Source organism: Zootoca vivipara, chromosome 13 (assembly GCF_965207765.1).
Source record: "Zootoca vivipara chromosome 13, rZooViv2.hap1.1, whole genome shotgun sequence".
Classification (NCBI taxonomy): Eukaryota; Metazoa; Chordata; class Lepidosauria; order Squamata; family Lacertidae; genus Zootoca; species Zootoca vivipara.
This window is the reverse complement of record NC_142596.1, coordinates 1,066,225-1,082,563: the sequence shown is the minus strand read 5'-3', so window position 1 is coordinate 1,082,563 and position 16,339 is coordinate 1,066,225.

Genomic DNA, 16,339 nt, shown 5'->3' with positions numbered 1-16,339 from the left:
AGTAAGCAACTAAGCGAAATAAAGCCATGGAACGCTTATTTGCCTTCTATCTATGCATTCTGACACTGCTAGAATGTGTTCTGCTTCAATTTGACTCATTTTACAAAGGTGCTTTTTACTGGAGTGAACATGCAGTTCTACTCAAGAGTAAGCAACTAAGCGAAATAAAGCCATGGAACGCTTATTTGCCTTCTATCTATGCATTCTGACACTCCTAGAATGTGTTCTGCTTCAATTTGACTCATTTTACAAAGGTGCTTATTCCTGGAGTGAACATGAAGTTCTACTCAAGAGTAAGCAACTAAGCGAAATAAAGCCATGGAACGCTTATTTGCCTTCTATCTATGCATTCTGACACTCCAACAATGTTTTCTGCTTCAATTTGACTCATTTTACAAAGGTGCTTATTCCTGGAGTGAACATGCAGTTCTACTCAAGAGTAAGCAACTAAGCGAAATAAAGCCATGGAACGCTTATTTGCCTTCTATCTATGCATTCTGACACTCCTAGAATGTGTTCTGCTTCAATTTGATTCATTTTACAAAGGTGCTTATTCCTGGAGTGAACATGAAGTTCTACTCAAGAGTAAGCAACTAAGCGAAATAAAGCCATGGAACGCTTATTTGCCTTCTATCTATGCATTCTGACACTCCAACAATGTTTTCTGCTTCAATTTGACTCATTTTACAAAGGTGCTTATTCCTGGAGTAAACATGCAGTTCTACTCAAGAGTAAGCAACTAAGCGAAATAAAGCCATGGAAAGCTTATTTGCCTTCTAACTATGCATTCTGACACTCCTAGAATGTGTTCTGCATCAATTTGACTCATTTTACAAAGGTGCTTTTTACTGGAGTGAACATGCAGTTCTACTCAAGAGTAAGCAACTAAGCGAAATAAAGCCATGGAACGCTTATTTGCCTTCTATCTATGCATTCTGACACTGCTAGAATGTGTTCTGCTTCAATTTGACTCATTTTACAAAAGTGCTTTTTACTGGAGTGAACATGCAGTTCTACTCAAGAGTAAGCAACTAAGCGAAATAAAGCCATGGAACGCTTATTTGCCTTCTATCTATGCATTCTGACACTCCTAGAATGTGTTCTGCTTCAATTTGACTCATTTTACAAAGGTGCTTATTCCTGGAGTGAACATGCAGTTCTACTCAATAGTAAGCAACTAAGCGAAATAAAGCCATGGAACGCTTATTTTCCTTCTAACTATGCATTCTGACACTCATAGAATGTGTTCTGCTTCAATTTGACTCATTTTACAAAGGTGCTTATTCCTGGAGTGAACATGCAGTTCTACTCAAGAGTAAGCAACTAAGCGAAATAAAGCCATGGAACGCTTATTTGCCTTCTATCTATGCATTCTGACACTCCTAGAATGTGTTCTGCTTCAATTTGACTCATTTTACAAAGGTGCTTATTCCTGGAGTGAACATGCAGTTCTACTCAAGAGTAAGCAACTAAGCGAAATAAAGCCATGGAACGCTTATTTGCCTTCTATCTATGCATTCTGACACTCCTAGAATGTGTTCTGCTTCAATTTGACTCATTTTACAAAGGTGCTTATTCCTGGAGTGAACATGAAGTTCTACTCAAGAGTAAGCAACTAAGCGAAATAAAGCCATGGAACGCTTATTTGCCTTCTACCTATGCATTCTGACACTCCTAGAATGTGTTCTGCATCAATTTGACTCATTTTACAAAGGTGCTTTTTACTGGAGTGAACATGCAGTTCTACTCAAGAGTAAGCAACTAAGCGAAATAAAGCCATGGAACGCTTATTTGCCTTCTATCTATGCATTCTGACACTGCTAGAATGTGTTCTGCTTCAATTTGACTCATTTTACAAAGGTGCTTTTTACTGGAGTGAACATGCAGTTCTACTCAAGAGTAAGCAACTAAGCGAAATAAAGCCATGGAACGCTTATTTGCCTTCTATCTATGCATTCTGACACTCCTAGAATGTGTTCTGCTTCAATTTGACTCATTTTACAAAGGTGCTTTTTACTGGAGTGAACATGCAGTTCTACTCAAGAGTAAGCAACTAAGCGAAATAAAGCCATGGAACGCTTATTTGCCTTCTATCTATGCATTCTGACACTCCAACAATGTTTTCTGCTTCAATTTGACTCATTTTACAAAGGTGCTTTTTACTGGAGTGAACATGCAGTTCTACTCAATAGTAAGCAACTAAGCGAAATAAAGCCATGGAACGCTTATTTTCCTTCTAACTATGCATTCTGACACTCCTAGAATGTGTTCTGCTTCAATTTGACTCATTTTACAAAGGTGCTTATTCCTGGAGTGAACATGCAGTTCTACTCAAGAGTAAGCAACTAAGCGAAATAAAGCCATGGAACGCTTATTTGCCTTCTATCTATGCATTCTGACACTCCTAGAATGTGTTCTGCTTCAATTTGACTCATTTTACAAAGGTGCTTTTTACTGGAGTGAACATGCAGTTCTACTCAAGAGTAAGCAACTAAGCGAAATAAAGCCATGGAACGCTTATTTGCCTTCTATCTATGCATTCTGACACTCCTAGAATGTGTTCTGCTTCAATTTGACTCATTTTACAAAGGTGCTTTTTACTGGAGTGAACATGCAGTTCTACTCAAGAGTAAGCAACTAAGCGAAATAAAGCCATGGAACGCTTATTTGCCTTCTATCTATGCATTCTGACACTCCAACAATGTTTTCTGCTTCAATTTGACTCATTTTACAAAGGTGCTTATTCCTGGAGTGAACATGCAGTTCTACTCAAGAGTAAGCAACTAAGCGAAATAAAGCCATGGAACGCTTATTTGCCTTCTATCTATGCATTCTGACACTCCTAGAATGTGTTCTGCTTCAATTTGACTCATTTTACAAAGGTGCTTTTTACTGGAGTGAACATGCAGTTCTACTCAAGAGTAAGCAACTAAGCGAAATAAAGCCATGGAACGCTTATTTGCCTTCTATCTATGCATTCTGACACACCTAGAATGTGTTCTGCTTCAATTTGACTCATTTTACAAAGGTGCTTATTCCTGGAGTGAACATGAAGTTCTACTCAAGAGTAAGCAACTAAGCGAAATAAAGCCATGGAACGCTTATTTGCCTTCTATCTATGCATTCTGACACTCCAACAATGTTTTCTGCTTCAATTTGACTCATTTTACAAAGGTGCTTTTTACTGGAGTGAACATGCAGTTCTACTCAAGAGTAAGCAACTAAGCGAAATAAAGCCATGGAACGCTTATTTGCCTTCTATCTATGCATTCTGACACTCCTAGAATGTGTTCTGCTTCAATTTGACTCATTTTACAAAGGTGCTTATTCCTGGAGTGAACATGCAGTTCTACTCAAGAGTAAGCAACTAAGCGAAATAAAGCCATGGAACGCTTATTTGCCTTCTAACTATGCATTCTGACACTCCTAGAATGTGTTCTGCTTCAATTTGACTCATTTTACAAAGGTGCTTATTCCTGGAGTGAACATGAAGTTCTACTCAAGAGTAAGCAACTAAGCGAAATAAAGCCATGGAACGCTTATTTGCCTTCTATCTATGCATTCTGACACTCCTAGAATGTGTTCTGCTTCAATTTGACTCATTTTACAAAGGTGCTTTTTACTGGAGTGAACATGCAGTTCTACTCAAGAGTAAGCAACTAAGCGAAATAAAGCCATGGAACGCTTATTTGCCTTCTAACTATGCATTCTGACACTCCTAGAATGTGTTCTGCATCAATTTGACTCATTTTACAAAGGTGCTTTTTACTGGAGTGAACATGCAGTTCTACTCAAGAGTAAGCAACTAAGCGAAATAAAGCCATGGAACGCTTATTTGCCTTCTATCTATGCATTGTGACACTCCTAGAATGTGTTCTGCTTCAATTTGACTCATTTTACAAAGGTGCTTTTTACTGGAGTGAACATGCAGTTCTACTCAAGAGTAAGCAACTAAGCGAAATAAAGCCATGGAACGCTTATTTGCCTTCTATCTATGCATTGTGACACTCCTAGAATGTGTTCTGCTTCAATTTGACTCATTTTACAAAGGTGCTTATTTCTGGAGTGAACATGAAGTTCTACTCAAGAGTAAGCAACTAAGCGAAATAAAGCCATGGAACGCTTATTTGCCTTCTATCTATGCATTCTGACACTCCTAGAATGTGTTCTGCTTCAATTTGACTCATTTTACTAAGGTGCTTTTTACTGGAGTGAACATGCAGTTCTACTCAAGAGTAAGCAACTAAGCGAAATAAAGCCATGGAACGCTTATTTGCCTTCTATCTATGCATTCTGACACTCCTAGAATGTGTTCTGCTTCAATTTGACTCATTTTACAAAGGTGCTTATTCCTGGAGTGAACATGAAGTTCTACTCAAGAGTAAGCAACTAAGCGAAATAAAGCCATGGAACGCTTATTTGCCTTCTATCTATGCATTCTGACACTCCTAGAATGTGTTCTGCTTCAATTTGACTCATTTTACAAAGGTGCTTATTCCTGGAGTGAACATGCAGTTCTACTCAATAGTAAGCAACTAAGCGAAATAAAGCCATGGAACGCTTATTTTCCTTCTAACTATGCATTCTGACACTCATAGAATGTGTTCTACTTCAATTTGACTCATTTTACAAAGGTGCTTTTTACTGGAGTGAACATGCAGTTCTACTCAAGAGTAAGCAACTAAGCGAAATAAAGCCATGGAACGCTTATTTGCCTTCTATCTATGCATTCTGACACTCCTAGAATGTGTTCTGCTTCAATTTGACTCATTTTACAAAGGTGCTTATTCCTGGAGTGAACATGAAGTTCTACTCAAGAGTAAGCAACTAAGCGAAATAAAGCCATGGAACGCTTATTTGCCTTCTATCTATGCATTCTGACACTCCAACAATGTTTTCTGCTTCAATTTGACTCATTTTACAAAGGTGCTTTTTACTGGAGTGAGCTTGCAGTTCTACTCAAGAGTAAGCAACTAAGCGAAATAAAGCCATGGAACGCTTATTTGCCTTCTATCTATGCATTCTGACACTCCTAGAATGTGTTCTGCTTCAATTTGACTCATTTTACAAAGGTGCTTTTTACTGGAGTGAACATGCAGTTCTACTCAAGAGTAAGCAACTAAGCGAAATAAAGCCATGGAACGCTTATTTGCCTTCTATCTATGCATTCTGACACTCCTAGAATGTGTTCTGCTTCAATTTGACTCATTTTACAAAGGTGCTTATTCCTGGAGTGAACATGCAGTTCTACTCAAGAGTAAGCAACTAAGCGAAATAAAGCCATGGAACGCTTATTTGCCTTCTATCTATGCATTCTGACACTCCTAGAATGTGTTCTGCTTCAATTTGACTCATTTTACAAAGGTGCTTTTTACTGGAGTGAACATGCAGTTCTACTCAAGAGTAAGCAACTAAGCGAAATAAAGCCATGGAACGCTTATTTTCCTTCTAACTATGCATTCTGACACTCCTAGAATGTGTTCTGCTTCAATTTGACTCATTTTACAAAGGTGCTTTTTACTGGAGTGAACATGCAGTTCTACTCAAGAGTAAGCAACTAAGCGAAATAAAGCCATGGAACGCTTATTTGCCTTCTATCTATGCATTCTGACACTCCAACAATGTTTTCTGCTTCAATTTGACTCATTTTACAAAGGTGCTTTTTACTATGCATTTTTACTGGAGTGAACATGCAGTTCTACTCAAGAGTAAGCAACTAAGCGAAATAAAGCCATGGAACGCTTATTTTCCTTCTAACTATGCATTCTGACACTCCTAGAATGTGTTCTGCTTCAATTTGACTCATTTTACAAAGGTGCTTATTCCTGGAGTGAACATGAAGTTCTACTCAAGAGTAAGCAACTAAATAAAGCCATGGAACGCTTATTTGCCTTCTATCTATGCATTCCGACACTCCAACAATGTGTTCTGCTTCAATTTGACTCATTTTACAAAGGTGCTTATTACTGAACATGTAGTTCTACTCAAGAGTAAGCAACTAAGCGAAATAAAGCCATGGAACGCTTATTTCCCTTCTATCTATGCATTCTGACACACCTAGAATGTGTTCTGCTTCAATTTGACTCATTTTACAAAGGTGCTTATTCCTGGAGTGAACATGCAGTTCTACTCAAGAGTAAGCAACTAAGCGAAATAAAGCCATGGAACGCTTATTTGCCTTCTATCTATGCATTCTGACACTCCTAGAATGTGTTCTGCTTCAATTTGACTCATTTTACAAAGGTGCTTATTCCTGGAGTGAATATGCTGTTCTACTCAAGAGTAAGCAACTAAGCGAAATAAAGCCATGGAACGCTTATTTGCCTTCTATCGATGCATTCTGACACTCCAACAATGTGTTCTGCTTCAATTTGACTCATTTTACAAAGGTGCTTATTCCTGGAGTGAACATGCAGTTCTACTCAAGAGTAAGCAACTAAGCGAAATAAAGCCATGGAACGCTTATTTGCCTTATATCTATGCATTCTGACACTCCTAGAATGTGTTCTGCTTCAATTTGACTCATTTTACAAAGGTGCTTATTCCTGGAGTGAATATGCAGTTCTACTCAAGAGTAAGCAACTAAGCGAAATAAAGCCATGGAACGCTTATTTGCCTTCTATCTATGCATTCTGACACTCCAACAATGTGTTCTGCTTCAATTTGACTCATTTTACAAAGGTGCTTATTCCTGGAGTGAACATGCAGTTCTACTCAAGAGTAAATAACTAAGCGAAATAAAGCCATGGAACGCTTATTTGCCTTCTATCTATGCATTCTGACACTCCAACAATGTTTTCTGCTTCAATTTGACTCATTTTACAAAGGTGCTTATTCCTGGAGTAAACATGCAGTTCTACTCAAGAGTAAGCAACTAAGCGAAATAAAGCCATGGAACGCTTATTTGCCTTCTATCAATGCATTCTGACACTCCAACAATGTGTTCTGCTTCAATTTGACTCATTTTACAAAGGTGCTTATTACTGAACATGCAGTTCTACTCAAGAGTAAGCAAGTAAGCGAAATAAAGCCATGGAACGCTTATTTGCCTTCTATCTATGCATTCTGACACTCCTAGAATGTGTTCTGCTTCAATTTGACTCATTTTACAAAGGTGCTTATTCCTGGAGTGAATATGCAGTTCTACTCAAGAGTAAGCAACTAAGCGAAATAAAGCCATGGAACGCTTATTTGCCTTCTATCTATGCATTCTGACACTCCAACAATGTGTTCTGCTTCAATTTGACTCATTTTACAAAGGTGCTTATTCCTGGAGTGAACATGCAGTTCTACTCAAGAGTAAGCAACTAAGCGAAATAAAGCCATGGAACGCTTATTTGCCTTCTATCTATGCATTCTGACACTCCAACAATGTGTTCTGCTTCAATTTGACTCATTTTACAAAGGTGCTTATTCCTGGAGGGAACATGAAGTTCTACTCAAGAGTAAGCAACTAAGCGAAATAAAGCCATGGAACGCTTATTTGCCTTCTATCTATGCATTCTGACACTCCAACAATGTTTTCTATTTCAATTTGACTCATTTTACAAAGGTGCTTTTTACTGGAGTGAACATGCAGTTCTACTCAAGAGTAAGCAACTAAGCGAAATAAAGCCATGGAACGCTTATTTGCCTTCTATCTATGCATTCTGACACTCCTAGAATGTGTTCTGCTTCAATTTGACTCATTTTACAAAGGTGCTTATTCCTGGAGTGAACATGAAGTTCTACTCAAGAGTAAGCAACTAAGCGAAATAAAGCCATGGAACGCTTATTTGCCTTCTATCTATGCATTCTGACACTCCAACAATGTTTTCTGCTTCAATTTGACTCATTTTACAAAGGTGCTTTTTACTGGAGTGAACATGCAGTTCTACTCAAGAGTAAGCAACTAAGCGAAATAAAGCCATGGAACGCTTATTTGCCTTCTATCTATGCATTCTGACACTCCTAGAATCTGTTCTGCTTCAATTTGACTCATTTTACAAAGGTGCTTTTTACTGGAGTGAACATGCAGTTCTACTCAAGAGTAAGCAACTAAGCGAAATAAAGCCATAGAACGCTTATTTGCCTTCTATCTATGCATTCTGACACTCCTAGAATGTGTTCTGCTTCAATTTGACTCATTTTATAAAGGTGCTTTTTACTGGAGTGAACATGCAGTTCTACTCAAGAGTAAGCAACTAAGCGAAATAAAGCCATGGAACGCTTATTTGCCTTCTAACTATGCATTCTGACACTCCTAGAATGTGTTCTGCTTCAATTTGACTCATTTTACAAAGGTGCTTATTCCTGGAGTGAACATGAAGTTCTACTCAAGAGTAAGCAACTAAGCGAAATAAAGCCATGGAACGCTTATTTGCCTTCTATCTATGCATTCTGACACTCCAACAATGTTTTCTGCTTCAATTTGACTCATTTTACAAAGGTGCTTATTCCTGGAGTGAACATGCAGTTCTACTCAAGAGTAAGCACCTAAGCGAAATAAAGCCATGGAACGCTTATTTTCCTTCTATCTATGCATTCTGACAATCCTAGAATGTGTTCTGCTTCAATTTGACTCATTTTACAAAGGTGCTTTTTACTGGAGTGAACATGCAGTTCTACTCAAGAGTAAGCAACTAAGCGAAATAAAGCCATGGAACGCTTATTTGCCTTCTATCTATGCATTCTGACACTCCTAGAATGTGTTCTGCTTCAATTTGACTCATTTTACAAAGGTGCTTATTCCTGGAGTGAACATGCAGTTCTACTCAAGAGTAAGCAACTAAGCGAAATAAAGCCATGGAAGGCTTATTTGCCTTCTATCTATGCATTCTGACACTCCAACAATGTGTTCTGCTTCAATTTGACTCATTTTACAAAGGTGCTTATTCCTGGAATGAACATGCAGTTCTACTCAAGAGTAAGCAACTAAGCGAAATAAAGTCATGGAAGGCTTATTTGCCTTCTATCTATGCATTCTGACACTCCAACAATGTTTTATGCTTCAATTTGACTCATTTTACAAAGGTGCTTATTCCTGGAGTGAACATGCAGTTCTACTCAAGAGTAAGCAACTAAGCGAAATAAAGCCATGGAACGCTTATTTGCCTTCTATCTATGCATTCTGACACTCCTAGAATGTGTTCTGCTTCAATTTGACTCATTTTACAAAGGTGCTTATTCCTGGAGTGAATATGCAGTTCTACTCAAGAGTAAGCAACTAAGCGAAATAAAGCCATGGAACGCTTATTTGCCTTCTATCTATGCATTCTGACACTCCAACAATGTTTTCTGCTTCAATTTGACTCATTTTACAAAGGTGCTTATTCCTGGAGTAAACATGCAGTTCTACTCAAGAGTAAGCAACTAAGCGAAATAAAGCCATGGAACGCTTATTTGCCTTCTATCTATGCATTCTGACACACCTAGAATGTGTTCTGCTTCAATTTGACTCATTTTACAAAGGTGCTTATTCCTGGAGTGAACATGCAGTTCTACTCAAGAGTAAGCAACTAAGCGAAATAAAGCCATGGAACGCTTATTTGCCTTCTATCTATGCATTCTGACACTCCTAGAATGTGTTCTGCTTCAATTTGACTCATTTTACAAAGGTGCTTATTCCTGGAGTGAATATGCAGTTCTACTCAAGAGTAAGCAACTAAGCGAAATAAAGCCATGGAACGCTTATTTGCCTTCTATCTATGCATTCTGACACTCCAACAATGTGTTCTGCTTCAATTTGACTCATTTTACAAAGGTGCTTATTCCTGGAGTGAACATGCAGTTCTACTCAAGAGTAAGCAACTAAGCGAAATAAAGCCATGGAACGCTTATTTGCCTTCTATCTATGCATTCTGACAATCCTAGAATGTGTTCTGCTTCAATTTGACTCATTTTACAAAGGTGCTTTTTACTGGAGTGAACATGCAGTTCTACTCAAGAGTAAGCAACTAAGCGAAATAAAGCCATGGAACGCTTATTTGCCTTCTATCTATGCATTCTGACACTCCTAGAATGTGTTCTGCTTCAATTTGACTCATTTTACAAAGGTGCTTATTCCTGGAGTGAACATGCAGTTCTACTCAAGAGTAAGCAACTAAGCGAAATAAAGCCATGGAAGGCTTATTTGCCTTCTATCTATGCATTCTGACACTCCAACAATGTGTTCTGCTTCAATTTGACTCATTTTACAAAGGTGCTTATTCCTGGAATGAACATGCAGTTCTACTCAAGAGTAAGCAACTAAGCGAAATAAAGTCATGGAAGGCTTATTTGCCTTCTATCTATGCATTCTGACACTCCAACAATGTTTTATGCTTCAATTTGACTCATTTTACAAAGGTGCTTATTCCTGGAGTGAACATGCAGTTCTACTCAAGAGTAAGCAACTAAGCGAAATAAAGCCATGGAACGCTTATTTGCCTTCTATCTATGCATTCTGACACTCCTAGAATGTGTTCTGCTTCAATTTGACTCATTTTACAAAGGTGCTTATTCCTGGAGTGAATATGCAGTTCTACTCAAGAGTAAGCAACTAAGCGAAATAAAGCCATGGAACGCTTATTTGCCTTCTATCTATGCATTCTGACACTCCAACAATGTTTTCTGCTTCAATTTGACTCATTTTACAAAGGTGCTTATTCCTGGAGTAAACATGCAGTTCTACTCAAGAGTAAGCAACTAAGCGAAATAAAGCCATGGAACGCTTATTTGCCTTCTATCTATGCATTCTGACACACCTAGAATGTGTTCTGCTTCAATTTGACTCATTTTACAAAGGTGCTTATTCCTGGAGTGAACATGCAGTTCTACTCAAGAGTAAGCAACTAAGCGAAATAAAGCCATGGAACGCTTATTTGCCTTCTATCTATGCATTCTGACACTCCTAGAATGTGTTCTGCTTCAATTTGACTCATTTTACAAAGGTGCTTTTTACTGGAGTGAACATGCAGTTCTACTCAAGAGTAAGCAACTAAGCGAAATAAAGCCATGGAACGCTTATTTGCCTTCTATCTATGCATTCTGACACTCCTAGAATGTGTTCTGCTTCAATTTGACTCATTTTACAAAGGTGCTTATTCCTGGAGTGAACATGCAGTTCTACTCAAGAGTAAGCAACTAAGCGAAATAAAGCCATGGAACGCTTATTTGCCTTCTATCTATGCATTCTGACACTCCTAGAATGTGTTCTACTTCAATTTGACTCATTTTACAAAGGTGCTTTTTACTGGAGTGAACATGCAGTTCTACTCAAGAGTAAGCAACTAAGCGAAATAAAGCCATGGAACGCTTATTTGCCTTCTATCTATGCATTCTGACACTGCTAGAATGTGTTCTGCTTCAATTTGACTCATTTTACAAAGGTGCTTTTTACTGGAGTGAACATGAAGTTCTACTCAAGAGTAAGCAACTAAGCGAAATAAAGCCATGGAACGCTTATTTGCCTTCTATCTATGCATTCTGACACTCCAACAATGTTTTCTGCTTCAATTTGACTCATTTTACAAAGGTGCTTTTTACTGGAGTGAGCTTGCAGTTCTACTCAAGAGTAAGCAACTAAGCGAAATAAAGCCATGGAACGCTTATTTGCCTTCTATCTATGCATTCTGACACTCCTAGAATGTGTTCTGCTTCAATTTGACTCATTTTACAAAGGTGCTTTTTACTGGAGTGAACATGCAGTTCTACTCAAGAGTAAGCAACTAAGCGAAATAAAGCCATGGAACGCTTATTTGCCTTCTATCTATGCATTCTGACACTCCTAGAATGTGTTCTGCTTCAATTTGACTCATTTTACAAAGGTGCTTATTCCTGGAGTGAACATGCAGTTCTACTCAAGAGTAAGCAACTAAGCGAAATAAAGCCATGGAACGCTTATTTGCCTTCTATCTATGCATTCTGACACTCCTAGAATGTGTTCTGCTTCAATTTGACTCATTTTACAAAGGTGCTTTTTACTGGAGTGAACATGCAGTTCTACTCAAGAGTAAGCAACTAAGCGAAATAAAGCCATGGAACGCTTATTTTCCTTCTAACTATGCATTCTGACACTCCTAGAATGTGTTCTGCTTCAATTTGACTCATTTTACAAAGGTGCTTTTTACTGGAGTGAACATGCAGTTCTACTCAAGAGTAAGCAACTAAGCGAAATAAAGCCATGGAACGCTTATTTGCCTTCTATCTATGCATTCTGACACTCCAACAATGTTTTCTGCTTCAATTTGACTCATTTTACAAAGGTGCTTTTTACTATGCATTTTTACTGGAGTGAACATGCAGTTCTACTCAAGAGTAAGCAACTAAGCGAAATAAAGCCATGGAACGCTTATTTTCCTTCTAACTATGCATTCTGACACTCCTAGAATGTGTTCTGCTTCAATTTGACTCATTTTACAAAGGTGCTTATTCCTGGAGTGAACATGAAGTTCTACTCAAGAGTAAGCAACTAAATAAAGCCATGGAACGCTTATTTGCCTTCTATCTATGCATTCCGACACTCCAACAATGTGTTCTGCTTCAATTTGACTCATTTTACAAAGGTGCTTATTACTGAACATGTAGTTCTACTCAAGAGTAAGCAACTAAGCGAAATAAAGCCATGGAACGCTTATTTCCCTTCTATCTATGCATTCTGACACACCTAGAATGTGTTCTGCTTCAATTTGACTCATTTTACAAAGGTGCTTATTCCTGGAGTGAACATGCAGTTCTACTCAAGAGTAAGCAACTAAGCGAAATAAAGCCATGGAACGCTTATTTGCCTTCTATCTATGCATTCTGACACTCCTAGAATGTGTTCTGCTTCAATTTGACTCATTTTACAAAGGTGCTTATTCCTGGAGTGAATATGCTGTTCTACTCAAGAGTAAGCAACTAAGCGAAATAAAGCCATGGAACGCTTATTTGCCTTCTATCGATGCATTCTGACACTCCAACAATGTGTTCTGCTTCAATTTGACTCATTTTACAAAGGTGCTTATTCCTGGAGTGAACATGCAGTTCTACTCAAGAGTAAGCAACTAAGCGAAATAAAGCCATGGAACGCTTATTTGCCTTATATCTATGCATTCTGACACTCCTAGAATGTGTTCTGCTTCAATTTGACTCATTTTACAAAGGTGCTTATTCCTGGAGTGAATATGCAGTTCTACTCAAGAGTAAGCAACTAAGCGAAATAAAGCCATGGAACGCTTATTTGCCTTCTATCTATGCATTCTGACACTCCTAGAATGTGTTCTGCTTCAATTTGACTCATTTTACAAAGTTGCTTATTCCTGGAGTGAATATGCAGTTCTACTCAAGAGTAAGCAACTAAGCGAAATAAAGCCATGGAAGGCTTATTTGCCTTCTATCTATGCATTCTGACACTCCAACAATGTGTTCTGCTTCAATTTGACTCATTTTACAAAGGTGCTTATTCCTGGAGTGAACATGCAGTTCTACTCAAGAGTAAATAACTAAGCGAAATAAAGCCATGGAACGCTTATTTGCCTTCTATCTATGCATTCTGACACTCCAACAATGTTTTCTGCTTCAATTTGACTCATTTTACAAAGGTGCTTATTCCTGGAGTAAACATGCAGTTCTACTCAAGAGTAAGCAACTAAGCGAAATAAAGCCATGGAACGCTTATTTGCCTTCTATCAATGCATTCTGACACTCCAACAATGTGTTCTGCTTCAATTTGACTCATTTTACAAAGGTGCTTATTACTGAACATGCAGTTCTACTCAAGAGTAAGCAAGTAAGCGAAATAAAGCCATGGAACGCTTATTTGCCTTCTATCTATGCATTCTGACACTCCTAGAATGTGTTCTGCTTCAATTTGACTCATTTTACAAAGGTGCTTATTCCTGGAGTGAATATGCAGTTCTACTCAAGAGTAAGCAACTAAGCGAAATAAAGCCATGGAACGCTTATTTGCCTTCTATCTATGCATTCTGACACTCCAACAATGTGTTCTGCTTCAATTTGACTCATTTTACAAAGGTGCTTATTCCTGGAGTGAACATGCAGTTCTACTCAAGAGTAAGCAACTAAGCGAAATAAAGCCATGGAACGCTTATTTGCCTTCTATCTATGCATTCTGACACTCCAACAATGTGTTCTGCTTCAATTTGACTCATTTTACAAAGGTGCTTATTCCTGGAGGGAACATGAAGTTCTACTCAAGAGTAAGCAACTAAGCGAAATAAAGCCATGGAACGCTTATTTGCCTTCTATCTATGCATTCTGACACTCCAACAATGTTTTCTATTTCAATTTGACTCATTTTACAAAGGTGCTTTTTACTGGAGTGAACATGCAGTTCTACTCAAGAGTAAGCAACTAAGCGAAATAAAGCCATGGAACGCTTATTTGCCTTCTATCTATGCATTCTGACACTCCTAGAATGTGTTCTGCTTCAATTTGACTCATTTTACAAAGGTGCTTATTCCTGGAGTGAACATGCAGTTCTACTCAAGAGTAAGCAACTAAGCGAAATAAAGCCATGGAACGCTTATTTTCCTTCTAACTATGCATTCTGACACTCCTAGAATGTGTTCTGCTTCAATTTGACTCATTTTACAAAGGTGCTTTTTACTGGAGTGAACATGCAGTTCTACTCAAGAGTAAGCAACTAAGCGAAATAAAGCCATGGAACGCTTATTTGCCTTCTATCTATGCATTCTGACACTCCAACAATGTTTTCTGCTTCAATTTGACTCATTTTACAAAGGTGCTTTTTACTATGCATTTTTACTGGAGTGAACATGCAGTTCTACTCAAGAGTAAGCAACTAAGCGAAATAAAGCCATGGAACGCTTATTTTCCTTCTAACTATGCATTCTGACACTCCTAGAATGTGTTCTGCTTCAATTTGACTCATTTTACAAAGGTGCTTATTCCTGGAGTGAACATGAAGTTCTACTCAAGAGTAAGCAACTAAGCGAAATAAAGCCATGGAACGCTTATTTGCCTTCTATCTATGCATTCTGACACTCCTAGAATGTGTTCTGCTTCAATTTGACTCATTTTACAAAGGTGCTTATTCCTGGAGTGAATATGCTGTTCTACTCAAGAGTAAGCAACTAAGCGAAATAAAGCCATGGAACGCTTATTTGCCTTCTATCTATGCATTCTGACACTCCTAGAATGTGTTCTGCTTCAATTTGACTCATTTTACAAAGGTGCTTATTCCTGGAGTGAACATGCAGTTCTACTTAAGAGTAAGCAACTAAGCGAAATAAAGCCATGGAACGCTTATTTGCCTTCTATCTATGCATTCTGACACTCCTAGAATGTGTTCTGCTTCAATTTGACTCATTTTACAAAGGTGCTTATTACTGAACATGTAGTTCTACTCAAGAGTAAGCAACTAAGCGAAATAAAGCCATGGAACGCTTATTTCCCTTCTATCTATGCATTCTGACACACCTAGAATGTGTTCTGCTTCAATTTGACTCATTTTACAAAGGTGCTTATTACTGAACATGTAGTTCTACTCAAGAGTAAGCAACTAAGCGAAATAAAGCCATGGAACGCTTATTTCCCTTCTATCTATGCATTCTGACACACCTAGAATGTGTTCTGCTTCAATTTGACTCATTTTACAAAGGTGCTTATTCCTGGAGTGAAAATGCAGTTCTACTCAAGAGTAAGCAACTAAGCGAAATAAAGCCATGGAACGCTTATTTGCCTTCTATCTATGCATTCTGACACTCCTAGAATGTGTTCTGCTTCAATTTGACTCATTTTACAAAGGTGCTTATTCCTGGAGTGAATATGCTGTTCTACTCAAGAGTAAGCAACTAAGCGAAATAAAGCCATGGAACGCTTATTTGCCTTCTATCGATGCATTCTGACACTCCAACAATGTGTTCTGCTTCAATTTGACTCATTTTACAAAGGTGCTTATTCCTGGAGTGAACATGCAGTTCTACTCAAGAGTAAGCAACTAAGCGAAATAAAGCCATGGAACGCTTATTTGCCTTATATCTATGCATTCTGACACTCCTAGAATGTGTTCTGCTTCAATTTGACTCATTTTACAAAGGTGCTTATTCCTGGAGTGAATATGCAGTTCTACTCAAGAGTAAGCAACTAAGCGAAATAAAGCCATGGAACGCTTATTTGCCTTCTATCTATGCATTCTGACACTCCTAGAATGTGTTCTGCTTCAATTTGACTCATTTTACAAAGTTGCTTATTCCTGGAGTGAATATGCAGTTCTACTCAAGAGTAAGCAACTAAGCGAAATAAAGCCATGGAAGGCTTATTTGCCTTCTATCTATGCATTCTGACACTCCAACAATGTGTTCTGCTTCAATTTGACTCATTTTACAAAGGTGCTTATTCCTGGAGTGAACATGCA